This window comes from Protopterus annectens, chromosome 3.part0 (genome assembly GCF_019279795.1).
Source record: "Protopterus annectens isolate FY-2018-M chromosome 3.part0, PAN1.0, whole genome shotgun sequence".
In the NCBI taxonomy this organism is placed as follows: domain Eukaryota; kingdom Metazoa; phylum Chordata; order Ceratodontiformes; family Protopteridae; genus Protopterus; species Protopterus annectens.
Genome location: NC_056731.1, coordinates 839,673,493 through 839,694,611, shown reverse-complemented (window position 1 = coordinate 839,694,611; position 21,119 = coordinate 839,673,493). Strand labels below are relative to the sequence as shown.

The 21,119-nt window shown below is 38.4% G+C and overlaps 1 long non-coding RNA gene across 1 annotated transcript in view; it reads right to left on the bottom strand.

The window, feature by feature from the left end:
• Positions 1 to 20,906, bottom strand: part of LOC122796582 — a 1,807,408-nt gene extending 1,786,502 nt beyond the window's left edge. Inside the window, exon 1 of the long non-coding RNA XR_006363989.1 lies at positions 20,161 to 20,906. This is a non-coding gene — a long non-coding RNA (uncharacterized LOC122796582). The remainder of the gene's footprint in view (positions 1 to 20,160) is intronic.
• Positions 20,907 to 21,119: the final 213 nt, after the last annotated feature.

Genomic DNA, 21,119 nt, shown 5'->3' with positions numbered 1-21,119 from the left:
AGTTCTCATTCTATCACTATACCTTCTATCATGTTGCACTCTGCACCAGCACATACAGTATGTGCACATTTTTGCAAGTTAACTTATTGAAGTCTAACTGATGTATTTTTGAACACTTGAAATCCATTATTTTCATAGTTGGAGAATATTCTACTATTTTCTGATCTTGACATTGCTTCCCAAGCTGCTAATGCCTTCACCCATATCTTCAGCCATATTACTTAAACATTAAGGAGAACTAACTCAACCACAAATCCTGCAGATAGCCTTGATCGCTTTACCTTTCTCAGAGATATTCTGTTTGTCATTTTTCTTTATCTTATTCCCCATAATTAATTTCTTATTCAGTCAATGTTTTCCTTTATTCAAGTTTTATTAATGCATTTATTTTTTAACATTTGGAACTGCACTGAAATCTAACAGGTTACAAATAACCAAATATTTCACCTCCATATGCCCTTTGAATATACAGCTGTGCAAATCTATAAGATTCACCATGATTTATCTGAGAATGATATTGCTCCTAGATCCTGTAAATTATGGTTTAATTAATTCAGTGAGTTCTTTCTTAAGAAAAAGTCTATGGTATAACTGGCGTATAAGCACAGGTTAGTTACATATTGCACCTGGTATCAGTATACATAGGGCTGGAGATCCACCGGTCATATTGAACAATGTTGATATTTAGCAATTCATTGTCTGGTTCTTCTGGTGTCTTAAATGATACCTTACAGTTATGTTTCCATTTTATAGAAATATCACTATCTGTTGTTCTCCTTCCTTATCCTCCTTAAGACTTAAGCAGCTAGAATGTATCACAATGAAGGAAATTACATTACATTTGTCTAACTTTTCAATAATGCCAAGATGGGTAGAGTGCCAGACCCCTTAGAATGGTCAAGATAAGCAACATGCACACAGTGACCACTTCTCATAGCCACTATAACCTTCTCAAAGTGTTCATATAAGGATTTTAAGAAATGCATGTGGAGAACAATTAGGAATTCATCTTGTCCAAGATCTTTGGTCCCAGTGGAACTTTAAATTCCATATCAGTGTCCTGAGTATGACAGAAGTTTTGTTAGGCCAGAGTGTCTTATAAAAGTGGGTGCTGATGTGCATTTTATTTAAATCAGACAACATTACAGTGGTCTGGCACATCTAAAAAAGAGGGAATACCTCATTCATATCCCACAAGATTATATGAAATGGCCACTGTCTGGTGTCTTTTACTGTTAACAGTACATATTACAATGGAGATGAAGAGACTGACCGATCAGCTAAGCAGCAATTTTCTGGACACAGAGAGGTGGTTGGTTGGTCACAAAGCAGTTCAGTCACTGTTTCTTCAGTGGGGAAATACAGCTTTGATGTCTTTGTCATTCCTAACAACACAAATGTAGACAAGTCCGACACTTATAAAATGTAATCACCCTCTTACAGATGACTTGACATGCTTATAGCCATGTGGGCTGTTTTCTTCATTCCGACATTTCTGCTCTCACCATAATTGCAGATGAAAGCACAAAACATGGGTGTTATTCTCATCCTCACAGCCTTTCACTGACCTTGACAAATGCAGTTTCTAGTTATGGATCAAAAAGCAGTCCAGCCTTGCCCATATCTGCACTTGTACTACCGTCTTACTCCTCTAGAATCAGGAATGAGTCACCCATGTCTACATGAGTTAAGGCTCTCTTGTTTTGATATTTAACAAACACACTGGCTTACTGGCATATGGAAAGCAGTTCCCTACTACCCTCTCTCTGGCAGTCTGTCAAAGCATTAGGCTCCACCCCTAATTGTCTGTGGCTATGAAGGACCAATCAGTTTCTAGAGCAAGATAGTGCTTCACAGCCACAGACAACAGCCCTGAATTTTTTCTAGTGCCACAGGAAGAGAAAGCTCTCTGAGAAAACTATCCCCATCTGGCAATGCAAACCTCCTGAGCTCAGATAAGAAATCCAAGAAATCTTTTGGATTATTTTATACCTTCCTCTGTTCTTTTCCATCAGTACTTGAATTGTATAGCTTGCTTATGTTTGTGTTTCTTTAAAAAAGTTCAGCTTTGCAGCATTTTTTTCTGTTCACATTATAGGGTTACACTGTGTATTTAAGATGGTTACTATTTTTTTCAAAGGTTTATAACCCTTTCTAAGAGATTGATGGTGTTTGGGGAATACATGACAGACTTTCTCTACTGGGGCTAATTTTAGTAAAGTCTGTCATTGCCTCATGCTGCCATAATCACAAGTAAATTGTGGCTATTATTTCCATTGATTTAAAGCATTAGTTTGTATATTTTGACAGGAAACCTAACTATTTTCACAGCTTTGTATCCATATCTTCATACTTATAAGTGAATGTTGCAATCTTTTGTTGTTTGAATTGAGATTTTGGTGTCATTTTCTTTCTGAAGCATTTCTGACAAGAAGTTTTTTTTTAAGTTAATTCATTGTCTAACACTGTTTTATGGTGTCTCTATTATTTTTGTTTTAATTCTAGCATTTATTTTTAAGTATGAAATCCTTTGGGAAATGTACTGGAACCAGTTTATTTATGGAGCATTACTGACAGGAATTCTTATCATGTTTAGTCTTACATCATTGTCTAAGACTATTTTATATCATTCATATTATTTTTGGACTGTTTATAGCCTTTATTTCTTTATTTTGGGGTCATTTGGGACTCATATTTGTGCTTGGTTCAGGATTACTGAAATTGCTATCATTTTGCTAAGTGGTATTCAGAATTGTATCCCTATAGAAACATAGTTCAGTTTTCTGTTTTAAGGGAGGATAGTGTGTTTTCTCCATTTGGATACTAGGCTGACCATTCATCCAGTATTTGGTATAAATCTGGCTAGGAATTTGTCACTTTAACTTGCTGAACTCTGATACAGTCCCCTTTCAACCATCTCTCCCTTATGCAACTAAAACTCATACTAATAAATCACAAAAATATGCCTCAGCCTACAGCTTGTGGCTCTGAGTAGCCTTAGCCATGGGCAGCTTATTGGACCATTTGTCTTTTTTTTTTGCTGTCAGATCCCCAGGTGTGGGGGTATAGTACCACAACTGTGCATGACATAACAGTCAGTCACATCCTTCGGGGCTATACCATTTCCTGCTTATGGTATGGGAACCAAATTTTTTAGGTACTGGGGAAGTCAAGGGCACAGATTCTTTTGCCAGTATTGATATGTAGCTACTGGGGATTCTCCCACTGGTGTTGAATATGCAAAATAAGTAAGGGAGACTTTAAATCCACCCTGTTTTCATGCAAAAGCCTTTGACTATTTTTCCTGTTGTTTAGATAGTTGAGTATGGCTTGCACACCTGGGTTATAACTAATGCCACACTTTCATCACTGTTCTATCTTCCTTGGATCCTGATATGGTTGGGATCCAGTGTCACAGTCTGTTTAGCTGCTACAGGATTCAGTAGAGATTTTGATCTTTTAGACACTGGTAGTGAAGACATTTCTCCATTAATCCCAGCATCAGAGGAACTTTGTTAAGAAAGCTTGTAATTCTCCTCTGTCTCTACAGGCTCTGTCTAGTAAAATGTTATTTATATTAAAAAATGGGATATATCTGACCATGCTTGGCCTCTAACCCTCATTGTCTAGGACTCTGCTTCTGATTTTTCAGTGGCATCTTCAAATCCAGTCCATTCAGATTGGCTAGACAATTCTCTAGCATTTTAGGAGAGCAAGCTGGTTCAGTCCAGCACGGTAGTGGTTAACATATTTTTCTACCAGTGTTATATATGTACATTTTGTGTTGAGGAGTTGTTACCTCATTACCTGCTGAGCAAAAACTCTAAGTCAAACATTTTTCTTCATTTGTCTCAAAATATGTTTTAGTATGGGACTTGGAGGGGTCTTTTTCTCTTCTTAGAAATGCACCATTTTCAGCAGTAATATAAGAGTTATGCTTGCTGACATAGTCAGAATCTTTCTGATGAGTTTATACCTGAGATTATGTATACACCACTTGAGTCTGTTTGTGCATTTTCTGTTCAGCAACTGATCAGATCCTTAATCAGTGGGGTGGCAGAAGTGAGTATAGGCAGGACTGTTGAAAATGTTTCATTTTCTCTAGTTTTCTTCCTATAAGTAGGGCAATTGTTGAAAGTTTACCAAACTGAGGTACCAGTTGAACTAAACTAAAGTACCTCAGGTTAATGACAGGTCTAGTCTTTCACTAAGTCTAACAAGAGGTGTTGCTTCACCATAAAAGGATAACTCCCCCTTTTCTCCATATACTGAGGCATAGCACCTGTCTTTCTCAAGTCCCCCCTATGGGTGCCTTGTCCCTATAGTTAACTTCCAGCAAGGTTACCCGGTTGTCACTGGTTCTCAACAAATGGGTGTTCAATTATGTTGACGGGGATTTCAGGTAGCAGTGTTAACATCAGTCACCTCCATTCTAGGGGACATCTTCTCACCCACCCTACCTGATTTTGTTATTCCCTCCTTTTATCTGGCAAATTCCAGTTGCTAGAGTACTTTAACCAGTCTTTCCTTCAGAAAGACTAAGAAATCTTCTCCACATTTTTCTTCTCCCTAAATCAGAGCCATCATGGAGCCTGGTGTTGGTCCCTTCCTTTTTATAAGATTTGGGGTGTCTGGTCCTCACTATTGGGTTATTTTTGGCCTTTGGGGTTTCCACTGTACCATATGTGTTTACCAAATGCCTGGTCCTGGTTGTAGATCACTGTCAGACTCTGGCCATTTGTTTTTTTTTCCCATAATTGGAAGACTTGTGATTTCCTGCAAAGTAGGTTTCCAGATGCTGGAATCACTAGAGTAGGTCATCCAGAGGTTGTGTGTGGCACCTTCATACAGACTGATGTTTCTAGGTGGCTAAATCAGCTCCTAATTAATGATAGCCTTTCTTTCTAAAGTCAAAATCAGTGTTTTTTATATTCTTCAGTAGGAGAGTCACTGACGCACAAAATCCATAATAATTCTTGGACAAAATGTGTCCTTGAGTCTCTCATTATCATGGGTCCATCTTTTTATAATGACATTACTTTGGTATGTACGAAGTTGTCAGACCCAGCACCTTCTTTCTCCTGGAATCACAGTGGCCAGTGCTGCCTTTCTTCAGATGAGTGCTTTAGTGGTAGACAGAACAGTTAAATATTTTTATAAGACTTCCTCTTTCCCCTCCATTGTCAGTGCAATCTATACTGACAGGTTTGTCTCACTTTGTTTAAGGAGTGGTGTCAGTGGGGAGGCAAGTGCTAGTCAGTTGGGGGCCCAAGGATGTACAGAAGCATATCTATATCTGGATTTATTGGTGGTGGCTCACCCCTTGAAAATCCTTCACCACTTTTATACTCGAGGTGCCTTCTATGGTGGTTTAGGACTTCATCCCAGACATGTGGTACCTCAACATTCTTAGGAGAACAAGGCCTTATCATTTGTGTAGGCTGGCATGTGTGGCCTGGGAAGCTGGCTTCTTTATCTTCTTGGACTCTTCAGGCATCTTCGTTCATGTCAGAACAGCTTATTGTGGTAGACAGACTTTGCAGATCCTTGGCAAACCCACACAAGTGAAAACTGAAGGCAATGGTCTTCCAGGATCTAGTCCAGATATGAGGAACACCTTCAATCGATCTGTTCACCTCCTTTCAAAACATACAAGTTTTGAAGTTCTATTACAGATATGCTTTCAGCCATGCTTGGAGGACAGATGCATTCTCATTTCCCTTTAAGGGATTGTTCCTTTATATGTTTTATCCTATCCACTATTTCTCAAGGTAGTTCTGAAAGTTCAGTAATAAAGGACAGAGTTCTGTTTGGTGAGTCCCTGTTGGCCTAGACAATCTTGGTTCTCCTTTTCTAATGGTATTGGCCAAGACTAATTACCACACCCTTCCTCACAATTTGGATCTGCTCACACAGTCTCAGGGGTGACTGATGTACCCTGATTTGAAGAAAATTCAATTGATAGCCTGGACGATTGAATCTTGACTCCATATAGGCACTTGTCTTTTGCTTTTTGAGGATGTACATCAGTTTAAAGGAGGCCATTAATCCTGCTACTAGAAAATGTGATGTTTCTATAATGGATGAGGTTTTCAAGATGGTGCCTAAACATAAACAGGGGGTCCATTCAGGTTAATTTCTCTCTGGTCTTGAAATTTTGATGTAAACTTCTTAAGGGTGGCTTAGCATATGCATCTAATAAGATGCACTTAATGGCCGTCTCTATGTGTCTGCCAATGGATCCCCCTACTTCTTCTTCTCTTTTGGTAAAACATTTTATGAAGGGAATATTGCATATGGAACCCCTCATAGGGAATTTTCTCCTTTGTGGGATCTCAATTATGTTAAAAAAAAATACCTTACCATCATTTGAACCAGCAGCACATGCAGATCTTAAGTTCTTAACAAAGAAAACTGTTTTGCTTATTGTTCTGATATGTATAGTTTCTGAGCTGCAGCTCTCATGGTGGGATAACCTTTCCTGATTTCCACAGGTAGAGGGTTATGATATGTTCTATTCCTTTTCTAATGCTGTGAGTGGGTTAAGAATTTGATCTCAACCAATTTATTTTCTTAGTGGGTTCTCTCAGATCCCCACAGTTAAAGATGGATGATACTTGTGCTTCAGCAGGTCTGATCCTACCATAACACAACAAAGCCCTTCAGGAAATCCAAAAGGCTTTTTACTTCCTTCTATGGGGCATTGAAAGGTCAACATGTCTCTAAGCAAACCATTGAATGTTAATTTCTTCCGATTTTGCTTTTTGTTATACCACTATAGTGAGGGAAATTCAACCAAGATAAAGGCACATTTCACTAGGGCTTTTTTCTCTTCACTAGTATTTTGGAAATAGATGGACTCTAAAAATATTTTATAGGTAGCAACCTGGTCCTTGATGCATACTTGTATGAAGCACTACAAACTGCATGCATTTTATAGATTCAGAGCAAGCTTTACTAGGACCATTCTCCAGGGGCTCCTGTTCCCTTATCCTTCCCCCTCCTTTGGGAATCTATCCATGTGCCTTTTGTTTTGCATCTTTTGGGGTGTGTGTGTTGGGGGGGGGGGTTGGCTTTTGTTTGGAACTGTGGGAATATGCAGATCTTGTGTTTCCATCTGCTCTTCATTTTGGGCCCTAGGGAAAAGCTCAGTACTGTTATCTGTGGCTGTGAAGGACTATCCTGCTATGGCAGCTGACTGATCCATCAAAGCCACAGACAAGCAGGGGGAGGAGCCTGAAGCTTTGAGGGACTGCCAGAGTGAGGGTAGTAGGGCACTACTACCCATATACCAGTAAAGCAGGGTGTTCTACTAACATCTGCTGTTACAGGGAAGTGGAACTTATGCAACTGTACTTTCTTTAAGCTTCCAGCATAGCTGCCACATCCAGAAAATCACTATTGTATGAGCAAATAATGCTGTTTTTTTAAAGCTTCGTGAAAATTTATTTATTTATTTATTACATTTGTTTACCGGGTAGTGTCCAACTGGCCCAGGGGCCCATTTTCAACAGAGACCCAGGGAGAAAAGCTCCACAGTATTACAAAAGCAACAATATTTCAAAGAATACAATCCAGGTAATAGTACAGTACAATATAAGAACATGCAATTTTAATAGTAGAGTTCAGTCTAAAGAGTAATACGGGTAGTACAGAAGCAAGCAATAGGGCAATACAAGTACTGGAGTAATTTCTATACCAAGAAAAACTGATATCAGAAGAATAGGAGATTTGCTGAGAACTGTAATAGATGTGGGTTAAGAATTATCCAGGTGAGTGTCAGGAGCACAGCCAGTGGCTAGTCAGGTGTTCCTTTAGGAGTGATTTGAACTGGTTGTGGTTGGGATTTTTTCCTATTGACTCTGGAAGAGTGTTCCAGAGTTTGGCTATTGTGTGTGAATAGAGGGAATTGCCATGACTGTTGTGGGAGTTGGAAACCTTGAGTAAAAGTTTGTTAGAGGATCTTAGAGTTCTACGTTTATTACTGGGTTGGACTAAATAGGAGATTGCTGGGCAGTCAATGGTGTGATAAATTATTTTGTGGGTTAAGATTAGCTGATTATATGACAGCAGGTTGAGTAGTTCTAGCCAGTTTAGCTGTGAGGGGGCTGCACAGTGGTGAGATATATGTGGATGATTAGTGGCATATTTAGCAATCTTGTTGTGGCATGCTTCAAGAATGCGGTCTGATTTTCGAAGGTTTGTGAATATAAGTGATCCATACAGGAGGGTGGATAGCAGGTATGTGCGAGCAGTGGCTAACCTGGCATTGGAAGTTATGAAATGTTTGACCCTGTATAGGGTGCCTAGTTTGATGTGGACTTTTTTGATAGTTTGTTTGATATGTATATCAAATTTGAGGTTATCATTTATGGTAATGCCCAAAAACTTAGTGTGGTTAGTGGGGATTATCCTGGATCCATTTGTGGTTGTGACTGAGAGAGAGGGCAGGGAAGATTTGTGTTTTCTGTTAGTAAAAACTAAAATATTGGTTTTATTTAGATTTAAAATGAGTTGGTGCTGAGAGAGGTATGTTTCAATGTCCTGAAAAGATGATTGCATTTTTAGTTGGAGTTTGTGGGGTTCATGGGGTGAGGAGGCAGAGCAGATAAGGGTAGCATCATCAACATAATGCAAAATCATCTATACAAAAAGATATTGCTAGCAAAAAGAAGAGATGTGCGATCAGAGCTGTTAGCAATGCTCTATGCTCTTTTATAGGCACATTGCCTGTAGTTTTCCACTATTCATCAACATTCTTTAAATACGAATGTAACTATTTTTCTATTACAGTTATATGACTTCTATTTCAAATTATCTTACAGGAGAGTGCAGCAATTCTTTAATATTCTTTAATATCCCTTAGAATCTATAAATAATCTGTTAATGGCACCTTGTTATTGAGAGCTCCTCATTATATGAATTGTCCCACCCTGTGATATTTATGTAGTGCTACAAAAATTACACTTGCCCCCATCTGAGGCAATAGACGCTACTCGGTTAATTTTTTTATTTTGGAAAACACTGCTCTTGGTGTCAGTATCTTCAAATAAATGCACTTCAGACATATACCTGCCTTGAAGTTTTACAAAGTCAAATATGTCCATGCAAACCAATCCTTTTAGCTTCCACTCTTCTTGATTAAGTCTAACTTTAATGGCTCTTCTTTCTCCATTATTCCAACAAAGGGGAGATGCATTTGCATTTTATGGAAGTTAATAGATAGTTAATATATCGTGCCTACAGAACAGCTACTTGCCTCCTTTCCCAGAGGTAGAAAAGGCAAAAATGTAGTTCAACAATGTGTCCTCAAGTGCCTTTTAAACTGGACATTTTTTTCTTTAACAAATAAGTTACACCCACATCTCTCAAGTGTACCTCATTAGAAGGAACGTACCTCATTTGGGGGTCTTAAAAAGTTAATGTTCCTCAAAGTTCCTCAATGTTCCACGTTGAAAGACTCTGTCACACATTCAGTGTTAGGAATTTTTTTAAGTGAAATCCATAGTAAATAGAAATGAATCATATTAATTCATGAAAAGATCTTCTTTGTAAGTAAAACCAGCATATTTTAACCATCCTATGGACTTCCTAGTTGAAGTTGTTAGTAAGCCATTAGTATATGTTCCACGTTTTGCCCATTTGTTTCACATTATGAGGTCTAGTGTTCCTCATTTTGGCGATGGAAGGTTGAGAGCTATGGTTACACCTCTTCAACATGTTTAGAAGGGACATTGTAGTAGAGGACCAGATTTGCTTTTGTTATACTTCTGTAGATGATGTCCTTACAGCTGTCACATGGTCAAGTGTATACCTTTGCAAAGCTTTACAAATTAGATTTCATTTTGAATGATAATACTTACTTGTACACACTGTTTGCAAAGGAATGTTCCCACATATCCCCATCCAAACACTGATTCTGTCAGCGAGTCTGTCTTAACATTCCTTAGCCAGAACATTGATAGTCAAACAAAGACAAAATGCATACTCAGAAAAACAACGAATTTGCAAAAATACTCTCAAGCAGCAAGACAAGTCACTTCCATCCCCCACCCCCCACACCCGCAGCAAGACAAGTCACTCCCATCCCCCACCCCCCACACCCACAGCAAGACAAGTCACTTCCATCCCCCACCCCCCACACCCATCCCATGTTTCTTATAAGAGTGTCTTGTACTACAAAACATTTTCCTATAAGTAGTTAATTGGAGGAGATATGTGGGTCTTTCAGTGGGGATGCAGCTCTGAAGACTTTTAATTGACCAAGATGAACAAGGGATTGCAACTTAGTCTTCCATGCATCACCTGCTTCCATTTCTTGTCACATTGGTGGTGACTTCAAATATTACTTCAATAAGTCCTTCTCCAATTTGTTTCTTTCATTTCTGCAAAGATATTTCTCTAAGTTACATGGTATTATCACTGAGGTCATAGATTCTATCATCTTTACAGAATTAATCACATTGCTACATAGCACCTGATATAAATACAGATGTTGTAGACTGTCAAAATCAGACATACCTGCACTTATGAGCAGGGCACAACTATGCTTTTTTTTCTTATAAGTGATCAAATAATAGAAAAGAGTATGTGAAGAACTTTTTTAAAAATGGATTAGACATGAAATAATTAGTTCCTTTCATACAGACCAGAAATGCAGTCATTTAATATCTTGACGCATGCAGCATTAACAATTCCTTTCCTCATAATATCCAAAACGTTCTCTTTACGTACATTGTGTGTTTGTTGACTTCAAATAGCTGAATATATTTTTGTTAGATTACTTAATCTTCATTTCTTTCTTTATTTTTCAAGGCGAACAAACTAGATTTACAGAAAAAAGACAGCTTTGCAATCACTTGTGGGCAAATCTGAATCTCCCTTTTGGAAGTTATGGAGCATTTATATACCTGACAGATAAAATAAAATAAATACAGCTTTTAGCATTCTGTGCTGGAGATGTAATTAAAATATGAAAGCAGACTGGAAATATATACTTTTTGACTGTTAAATTCTAATTCTAGTTAGACATTCAGACGTGTATAAATAATTTGGAGTGACACTGCCGTGCTTTCCAAAGATATGGTGTTATACAATTCTCCGATACTGTCTTGTATTTAAAAAATTACGATGATGTATTGCTTTAGATTATACAAACTATTGCAAGGAAATACAAAAAAATGGTTACAGAGGTAACCACCTTTTTTGCATTTTTTTTATCTAGTCCTCCGAAAATGAATTATATTTAGTGACTTATATGATCTGTGCTTGAGACCATGGCCAGTATTCATTTTTACATATATCAGCTACAAAAGCCAGGATTAACTTTTAAATTAATGTATAAAATATTCAAGAATATTTAAAATATCATCATCATCATCAAACCCCTTTTTCCCATTTTCTACCTGTTGTCAGGGTGTCATGTTAACTGTCACCAGCTCTCTCGATTCGGTGCCACACTCCTACCTTCTTCAACACTCATGCCTGACTGTCACAGATCTTCCCTCATACAATCCATCCACCTCTTTGCTGGATGCCCCTCCTGTCTGTCCCAAAACTTCTTCAGCTGATTGTCTTCTGTTTTTCTGCACATGTGCCTGAACCACCATAATCTGTTCTCTTTCATCTTTTCTGCAATTGCAGCTAATTTGGCTTCTGCTCTAATGCCCGCATTTCTTCATCTGCCCCACAGTGTGCATCCTACCACCCTTCTCAGTCACTTCATTTCCATTACCTGTAACTTTCTCTTCTGCTCTGCCTTTACTGCACCATACAGTAGTACTGGTTGCACAACTGTTTTGTACACCTTACTTTTCAGCTTCTTGGGCATTCTTCTGTCATATACTACAGCTGACACTCCATGTCAGTTGGCTGCAGCCCCTCTGATTATAGCTTTGACCTCTTCATTCATACTTCTCTTTTCCTCAACCATCCCTCTCAGATACTTGAAGGTATTAACCTATTTCACTATCTTCCCTTCTATCTCAATTCTCAGCTTCTTCTGATTGCCCCAATTTGCTGCCCTTGCCACTGTCTTATCTGTGCTTAATTTCATCCCAATGTGCCTTCAGTTTTACATTCCATTTCCTTATCCTGTGCTGAAGTTCTTGCTCAGAGTCTGCCTGCAATGCCACATTGTCTGCATACAGCAACCTTATTGATCTGTCCCTTCCAACACATTTGCTAATGTAGTCCATCACCAGTATAAGCAACAGTGGGCTCAGAGCTGAACCCTGGTGCACATCCACTCCCACTGGGAACTCATCTGTGACACCAAACACTGTTTGTACTTTAGTCATTGGGTCGTTGTACATAGCCTGACCTAATTCTACCAATGTTCCTGGGACTTTGAACCACTGCAGTACTGTCCAAATCAGTTTTCTTCGGACCTTGTCATATGCTATCTCCAAGTCTAGGAATGTCCAGTTGGACTTTTTCCACATCTCTAGCATTTTCTCAACTATCTGTCTCACTGCAAACAATGGGTCAGTTGTGCATCCTGATCTGAATCCAAACTGTTCCTCTCCCATTTTACTTTCTACTACTCTGCATATCCGTTTATCAACAACCCTCTCCAGAACTTTCATACAATGTGACAGGAGTTTGATACCTCTGTATTGCCCATAGCTGTGGATATCCCCTTTGTTCTTGTACACTGGCAGGAATATGCTTATTCTCCAGTCATCTGAGATATGCCTTTCTCTCCACACTGCTATGAGTACCCTCAGGAGCCATTTCTCCCATATCTCACCCACCATCTTTATCAAATCTGCTGTGACCTCATCTGAGCCTGCTGCTTTCCCTGACTTCATTTTCCTTAGTGCTATTCTTACTTCTTCTGTGGTGGGCTCCTCTTCGTCTCTCATCACAGGCTGTTTCTTGGGCAGTACAGCTTCTGTGGAATTTTCTTCATTCAGAAGCTGATGAAAATACTCCTTCTATCTTCTTATGATGTCCTGTGGATTGGTGAGCAGGTTGTTATTGGTATCCCTTATGAAGAGTGGCTGATTATCTTCTTTATCTTTCTGTCTTTGCCTGGCAACCTGATATAGTTTCTTTGTGCCGCCTACTGAGTCACTTTCAGGAAGCTGGTAGAGTGCCTCCAATGCCATCTTCCTAGCCTTATCCATCTAGTCTATCTCACACTTTTTTCTGCATTCCTTCTTTGTTTTGATGACTTACTGGGCTTCTGCATCCCCCCACCAGCTTTCTTTATCTATCTTATTTTCATACCTGGCTACCCCATATCTCTTCTGTAGTCCCCACACATGCTGTTTTTAGGCACTGCCATTATTCTTCAATTACACCTATTTCCTCCTCTTCTTGGGGTGCTAGAGCCCAGATTAATTCCTTGAACTGTTGTGCTTTCTGTTCAGTTAACCTTTGGGTCTTCAGCCTGATCTCTGTTGACCTTGCATCCTTCTCTGACCACTGCCTGCAGCTGATTTTGGCACTGGTTTATGCTGTGGGTTGACTGTTTCACTGGGGATGATTTTGCAATCATTGATTCTACCCCAGTGCCCTTTCCTTACTAGGAGGAAGTCTACCTGAGCTGCATGTTGGCCACTCCTGTAAGTGATCTTATGACTGTCTCTCTTTTTGAGCCATATGTTGGCTACCAATAAAGCCATTTGCTGATTGCCATGTCACTAATTCTGATGATATGACTCACTGCCTTCCCACAATTTCCACACCATTTCATGCCTGTCCTCCTCCTGAGTAGTAGACTCTGGATCCTGAGCCGTTGTCCTTCCATCTTATCTCTATAAGATGTCCAACCTCCTCAATACCATTATGTGTCAACTGAACCTACATTGAGTGTAGCAATTCTTTAATTCATGCTTGGCAGGTTGGCAAATACCAATGCCATTTAGTGACATTAGTCAACATAACTGAATCACCTACAGGACATATTTTACACCATCAAGTGGCTAGCCTTGCCACAGCATGTAGCCTGTGATCCATGTTCTCCTATCTTGAGGATACTGCACACCACAGTAGATGACCAAAGCATTGGTCTATACAACTCCTCCCCCTACAGGAAGCTATGTAGAGTCTGTGTTGCAGCCCACAACTCCATTCATTGGTGAGTTAGAGATGGAAACACTCATCATGTTTTTTTCATAGGTGAGAAGAACTCCACGGAGACACAAGGAGAACATGCAAACTCCAAAGAGGCATTGGCCTGAGGTCAGGATTGAACCTTATGCATGCGAGGTGAAGATCTTAAACATTGTGCCAACGTGCATCTTTTTAAAATGTATTGATACTTAAAAGAAGTCTGAAAAGTACTCTTAGATAAAGTTAGAGATAATATGTTTGAAGACTAATAGAAGTCACAGTTCAAGTCATTTTGTTGCTCAGATTCCCACTGAAAGCAAACTGGGATCCTAGGATTTATATTTCAATCTATTGGACACTTGAAACACCTTATTAGTTTTGTACTTTGTCTTACTGATTTTTTATTACTAGATGTATAAATCAAGACTAATTGGGATAAATTCAGACTTCTGTGTAGGCAAAAACTAAAGCAACATATATATTATTACTCTTCTGTCTCCCAATCTATGCATAATATGTAATTTTAATTAAAATGTTTAAAAATCTAAACATGATTTAGATGTGATAAATAAAGAAAGGCACTCATCAAATCCAAGTATAAACTATTAAACTATTAAATCATAGCAGCAATAAAAAAAAATAAATAAATAAATAATCATAAAGTAACTGTATAAAACTGTATTCTAGGCTTCATAGCAATCCTTATACAATAATGACAATAAAGAGACCTCCTAAAAAAGCTTCAGTGTCATTTGACCTAATCAGATAAGGTAGCTACTAACACAAAAATCAGGCAGTATGCAAAAGAATGCCCACCTGTTGTTTTAAGCCTGTCTCTTGAACAAAAACAAGCAACCCCCCTCCCCAGACAACCTAATTGAGTTAACATGGTATCTAGAGCAACAGCTTAGCATTGACCTATGAACTGATGAACCTTTGGTTTTATGGCACAACTTTCAATTTCAGAATATCCCACAACTATACATACTTAGTTACTCACATAAACTATTCAAAACATTCTTACTTGTACACGATAAGGAGAACAGAATTAAATATACTAAGCTGCAATTCTCTGATTTAGTGCAGAGTCTATATTGACCCTTCTCTTATCCTCAGTTCAGGATAGATTTTAATTGATTAGATAAATATAATAATAGATTCAAAATGTTATACTGCTATAGTGTGAAAATTCATCTTGCAGCAATAGCATCCACAAAGAACCTCTAAAGGCTTAAATTCCATATGTATAAGAAATCATGGGCTACAAAGAGAAACCCAATTTCTTAGTGATTTTTAATAGACAGTTGTAGATTTGCATGTTGTTTATTGGCGCAGAGCAAGAAGGCATCAATTCCAGTGCTTACAGTTAGATAGTTTAAGACATGCATAAAAAAGAAGAAATGTTGTCATTGGTTCACTGTTAAAAAAGATCAGCACAACCAAAAAGTTATAATCCTCATTTTTCCATGTGTCTGTGCAAGCATGTATTATTTTCAATGTGCAGATGTCAAGTAACACTGCAGCATAAGAGCTAGCAGTAGGTTCTGCCCTAATCATTTTGTTTAATTAATTGTAATTGAAGTACTCAACAATCAGTGAGCAGGCAGTGATTAAATTTTGACTGGCCTGAGAAAGAAAGCATGATGCAATTTGTTTGCAAGACTTCTGATTAAAAAACAATAATATTACCAACAATAATGCAAACACTTTTTCATGTACAGATACAGAATTAAAATGACTAAAACAGCTGAATAATACATATATTTCCATATTAATTATTCATACTTCACATTGCTATACTGCAGTAATAGTGAATGTCATTAATCAGCTTCACACTTTAAAGAGTTGAATTTATCTCTATAAAGTTTTCCATCATATTTACAAACTCAGAGCTAGCTGTATATGAGCATTCATCTGTATTACTACACTCTCAAATACACAGTTTTCCTCACCCAGTAAGGTAAAACATTTTCCTCTAACACTAAACCTTTTTAAATCTCTTTTTATTAACTTATTCTGAGCATTAACATCTGAATAAAACATACTAACAAAAATATAAAATGTAACAACACTGCAATATACAGATTTTGCAGAACATATGTCAAATGTAACCATTCATATCATATAAAAATATGAAGCAAACACAGAATTTAAAATATCACACTTTCCAGAATATAACTGGCATAACTGCCCACCTGACATTCTTAAACTATACTTTTACAGCAAACCTTATAATGATGAAAAGATGACTGACCATTATAACAGTGACAACAAATGCATACTTACAGTCTGATCAACTGCTACTGCATTCAACCTCAAACTGATGATGCACTCATCGTAGTCTGACCAATCACAGTGCAGCTGACAGAAAGACACCACTGCTCTATGTGAACTTTGTATTCTTCTTCTGTGCTTAATGGTCAACAGGCATACAGTATTATTACATAAAGGAGCATAACCTTTAAAGTCACTAGTACCTTTGGTATACATTTCGTTTCCCACAAAATGAACCAATGAGGAGGCACCATTAAAGCTTCCCATATGCAATAACAAAGTACAATTTTTTTTCCTGAAAACTATAAGATGAAATCTGGTTATCAGTCTTCCTCTTAATAACCCTAGACTATACTAAAATTGCACTATGGTTTAAACATCCAGGTTACATAATCTTTGATTATGTGTACACATGTGTATGTGTGTCTCTTTGCGAGCACGCATTTGTGCTCACCATACAATGTACTTCTGACAATATTCTACTACACAGCCTTTATCACAGCACCTGTTAGTAGATAGTTACTGTGCAACGGGTGCAGCCTATATGGGTGCATGTGATATCAGAACTTCTGTAGTTGTAGCCAAGTTATAATATCATACAAAGGGAATTAATTGCAAGAATCCAAGAACTAGATTTTTTGTTTTGTCTTTACTGAGTCTTCCTGGTGATAAATAACACAAATTACTATTCACACAGTGTGCTTAGCTTTCACATTTTATGTATTTTTTCTCTGTATTACTGGCTTTCAAGTACAGTAAGTTCATAAGTACTAGTCAATCAGTTTGCAGACCATTATAATACAAGTTATGAACACATAATCGATAGTTCATCCAACCTCAAGGACGGCAAGACAAGACAGGCTGGGGGAAATTTTAGGCTGCCTATCTAAGCTAACATAAGAGAAAAAAAAAACACAGAAAAAGCTGCACATATTAGCTAGACTGCTTATTGCATATTGTTTTCCTCACTGTACTGGAAACTTTCTCAAGTCCGGTAAGTTAAAATAATAAATCACGAATAATAACAACATACATGCAATTTTAAATATATACAGCATAGTGAAAAACCTCTATCAGACTCTTCACGGAATAACATCAGATTTCATTTTATCAGCACACACATGCATTTTCAAATCTGAGTTATATATTCCCACTTTATTAAAAACCTGATGCATGTTACCTCGCCACTGAGTACCAAAATAGTGGGAAAACAAAAAGCAAAAAAAAGGCCATTAACAGATTTCATACAATTTGCAACTAGACAGGCACTGATAAAACACATAGACATATGTTTAAAAATATGTATCTAGGCATTATGGGAGATATGCAAATTATCAAAATGGAACTGGCGCGAGTACTTTGTTAAAGACTTGCGTTATTGTACATTCAACAGCCAATAAGATGAAGCACTTTGACTTTTTAGGGTATACTTTGCATATCTCCATGATCCCTTAATAAAGAGTTGTGTCCAGAGGTTTTTACATCCCGCCAGAGTCTCACTGGTTGGTTTCCATATGCATCTGTTGTAGGGCTTTTTTTTCATTTGGACCTTGCAGTCAATCATAAGGCATTTAAAGGTGATCTTGGGACAGTTTTTAATACATTTTGTTTGCTATACAACAAAGCTGTTGCCACTTCTGTGGAAATTACAGATGAGTCTAGCTATCATTTATCATTCAAGATATGTAGAAGGGAGGGAATACTGTGAAATGAGAGAGAGAGAGAGAGAGAGAGAGAGACGGAAAAAAAAAAAAAAACAATGCAGACAGGAAATAACATATTGTAGTTTATACATTTAAGTCCTGCGGTGATTTCTATACAACAAAGTTTACACTCAAATATGAAAAGTAGGCACTTTGTAGTACAGGTAACGCATTTGTATACATTTGTTTCTACTACATTTTAGAACAAAAACTAACATCGTATTTCTGAAAATATGGCATAGACGTGTACTAAACCAGGCTCAGAATTTATTTTCCTTCTAGGCTTGCAGACATTGAAAGACTTCACCACCAGTGAGGTGAATAAACAGTTTCTCTCGCTCTCTCGCTCTCAGGAGAGGTCAGACCTCTTAGGGTCAGACAAAATACGTCCATATCACTGTACCCTCCTGAGATGGGTAAGGTGTGTGTGTGTGGGGGGGGGGGGGGGGGGGCAACAGCTGAATAAATCTTCATCCTTCCATGTAAGACTACAATGCATACAAATATACATTTCATGTATCAATGTACATGAGTTTTTTTCATTTCTTAAGGTGACTGTAGAAGTTGCCCTGAAAATACCATTATAAATAGACACATACTCACACATACAACCAGGCAGTTTCTCTCATTTTAATGTTTGTAATTTGCAATTGATAACCTTTTCAGGCAGTACCTGAAGAATGTGACTCCTTTTTTAAAGCAAAGTACTAACAGCAATAGCAATGATTTTCTAAATGTCTTAAATAAGTTTGCCTAAAGGAAGTTGCACTTGGGAAACTGCACACATGTTCCATAAATTGCTAAACAAATTCCATAATTAGCATAGAACTTATATTGACCTCCACCCCCTTAAAGCACGAACGTCTTGTTTCATCTTAATTATTGATTTATTTGCCCGTGTTCTCGGGTTCCATGGTTAAGTTAGTCCTCCTGTACAAACTGATTAATTGCTTTACGATACAAATACGGGGAATGACTATCATGGAAAGCTACGCTAATATCACCCTGGCTTCCTTCAGATAATTATAAAGCTAAAGTCCAGAGTTCTTGTACTGACTGCCACTGGTCCCGTTCCTTTAAAAATTAGAATTTGCTGTCTGCTAGTCTTAACGCCTGCTGATCTCCGCAGTACTTCAAAACACGAGTCTGTGCAATTAAACCACACATTTATTCTGATCACACTCGGTCACAATGAAATCTTTATTCCGGGTTTACAACAGGGGCTGGCAAATGATGCAGGGATTCTGGTCGGAGGACACTCAAAGGACCACAGTAAGTCCTAGTGTCAGCTGCCTTGGTTACAGAGTTACTTGGCAAGAAAAGTGCTTTTCTCTGTGCTATATTTATGAGGGGAGTGTATTCAAGAGAAAAGCTGCACCCTCCACCACCAACCCATGTACTACGTGTTGCTAGGTGCAGTGTCCTCTGCATTAAACGTTGCATTCACAAGCCTTTAAACAATATCCATTCCTCCCCTATCAGTTCTTGACATGCTTAAAAAACGGTTCGAGTCTAAAAAGACACCGCTAAACTAATGGGGGCATAGGACTCAGCATGTAAAATGTTATAAATGCCAGGCACGGCTAATTTTAATGGTATTCTGCAAGTTTGTGAACTAGTTAGCAATAGGCATCCCTGTAACCTAAAGAGGAAAAAAACGAAAAGAAGATGCTACCTACTGTCGGTGGCACAGTATTTCATAAATGAAACTGATTTTTAAATACCTTTAAAAAGATCCACCACCTGCCTCCCTACTCTGCGGCGTCAAGTTTTACGACAGGTAGGTCCTAACCAGACAAAAAGTGTTCCTCCTGAATCTTCTCTACTTTTCTATGAACACTAGAAGTTGGCAAAGTCAGTGAACTCCCTAATGGTGTCAGAAAGTTAAACACAAAATGCAATTTAAGGTAAAATAAAAGAGCAACGTGGTGCACTTAAAACAATCTACATTTCCCGCTCCATGCTTTAGGCTCTATGGACATTTGCTGCCCTATTCTTTTTTTTCAATGCCAGCTTTCACTCACTGTAAATGCTCCACTTACGAGTTAAGACAAATTCTAGCTTGCTTAAGTCTGCTGCAAGGACCACAAACATCTCAGGATAGGAAGCAATGCAATCCTACCTGCCCGACGCTGGTCTGGCTCTGGGCTTGGTACTTGTATGGATCCCCTCTGGAGCGTCCAAGTGGCTCTGATCCGTTCCCCTGGCCAGCTGGAGGCGCGCTTGTGGCAGCGCAGGCAATGGGGCAGTTTTGTTCCTTTCGTGTTCCTGTGTCCAGAAGAAGAGGTGCTTAGGCTGTTGCAACACTTGACTGATATTAAAAAGACTGTGTCCAGTGCAAGTAATGAAACTAGGAGTTTGGCAGTTTCTACTAACGTTTCTGAGCTGTCTCTCGAACGGCTCCCTACAAAAACTTGCTGCTGTTGACTCTGGTGCCTTTCCTCTGCTCCTCCTCGACCGTCTCATGAATATTTCTTAGTCTCTGGGAGGAGGGTGCCAGCTACTGGTGCCAGGCACTATCTACTGCTCCATCATTGGCATACATAGCAATAGAAACGGAATGCATCCAAAGCTTAAGTCACTTTTAACTGACTGGATATCCTCTGAAATGAAAACTCGCAATCAATGCAACAGTCATTAATAACCTGCATCCTACTATAAATATCTTGTGGAGGTCTCATAACATCAAGGTTGCGCAGGTTAAACTAGAGAAATGATCATTTTCCCCATTTCCTTCGAATGATTTCCAGACTACTCACTAAATACAGAACAACTACTAATTTAGACCTGTGCTGCATCGAGTGACACAGGTCTACCTACTAAAATACCCTAATTTCAGCTTGTATACAGCCTGACTCCACATTACTAGTACCCTACCGCCAAAACAAGCTATAAACTTAAGATGCGTTTTACTAAAACCAACACGTGGTATTTTATAGATGGGTAGATTACTGCAGTGTTCAACTTCAATTCCTCTGCGATGGCACAGCCTCTGGGAGGTTTATGTAAACCGCTCAATCCCCGATGTCCAGACCTCCTAAATGATATGATTTAAGGATGGCACTAACTTCATAAGGTCAT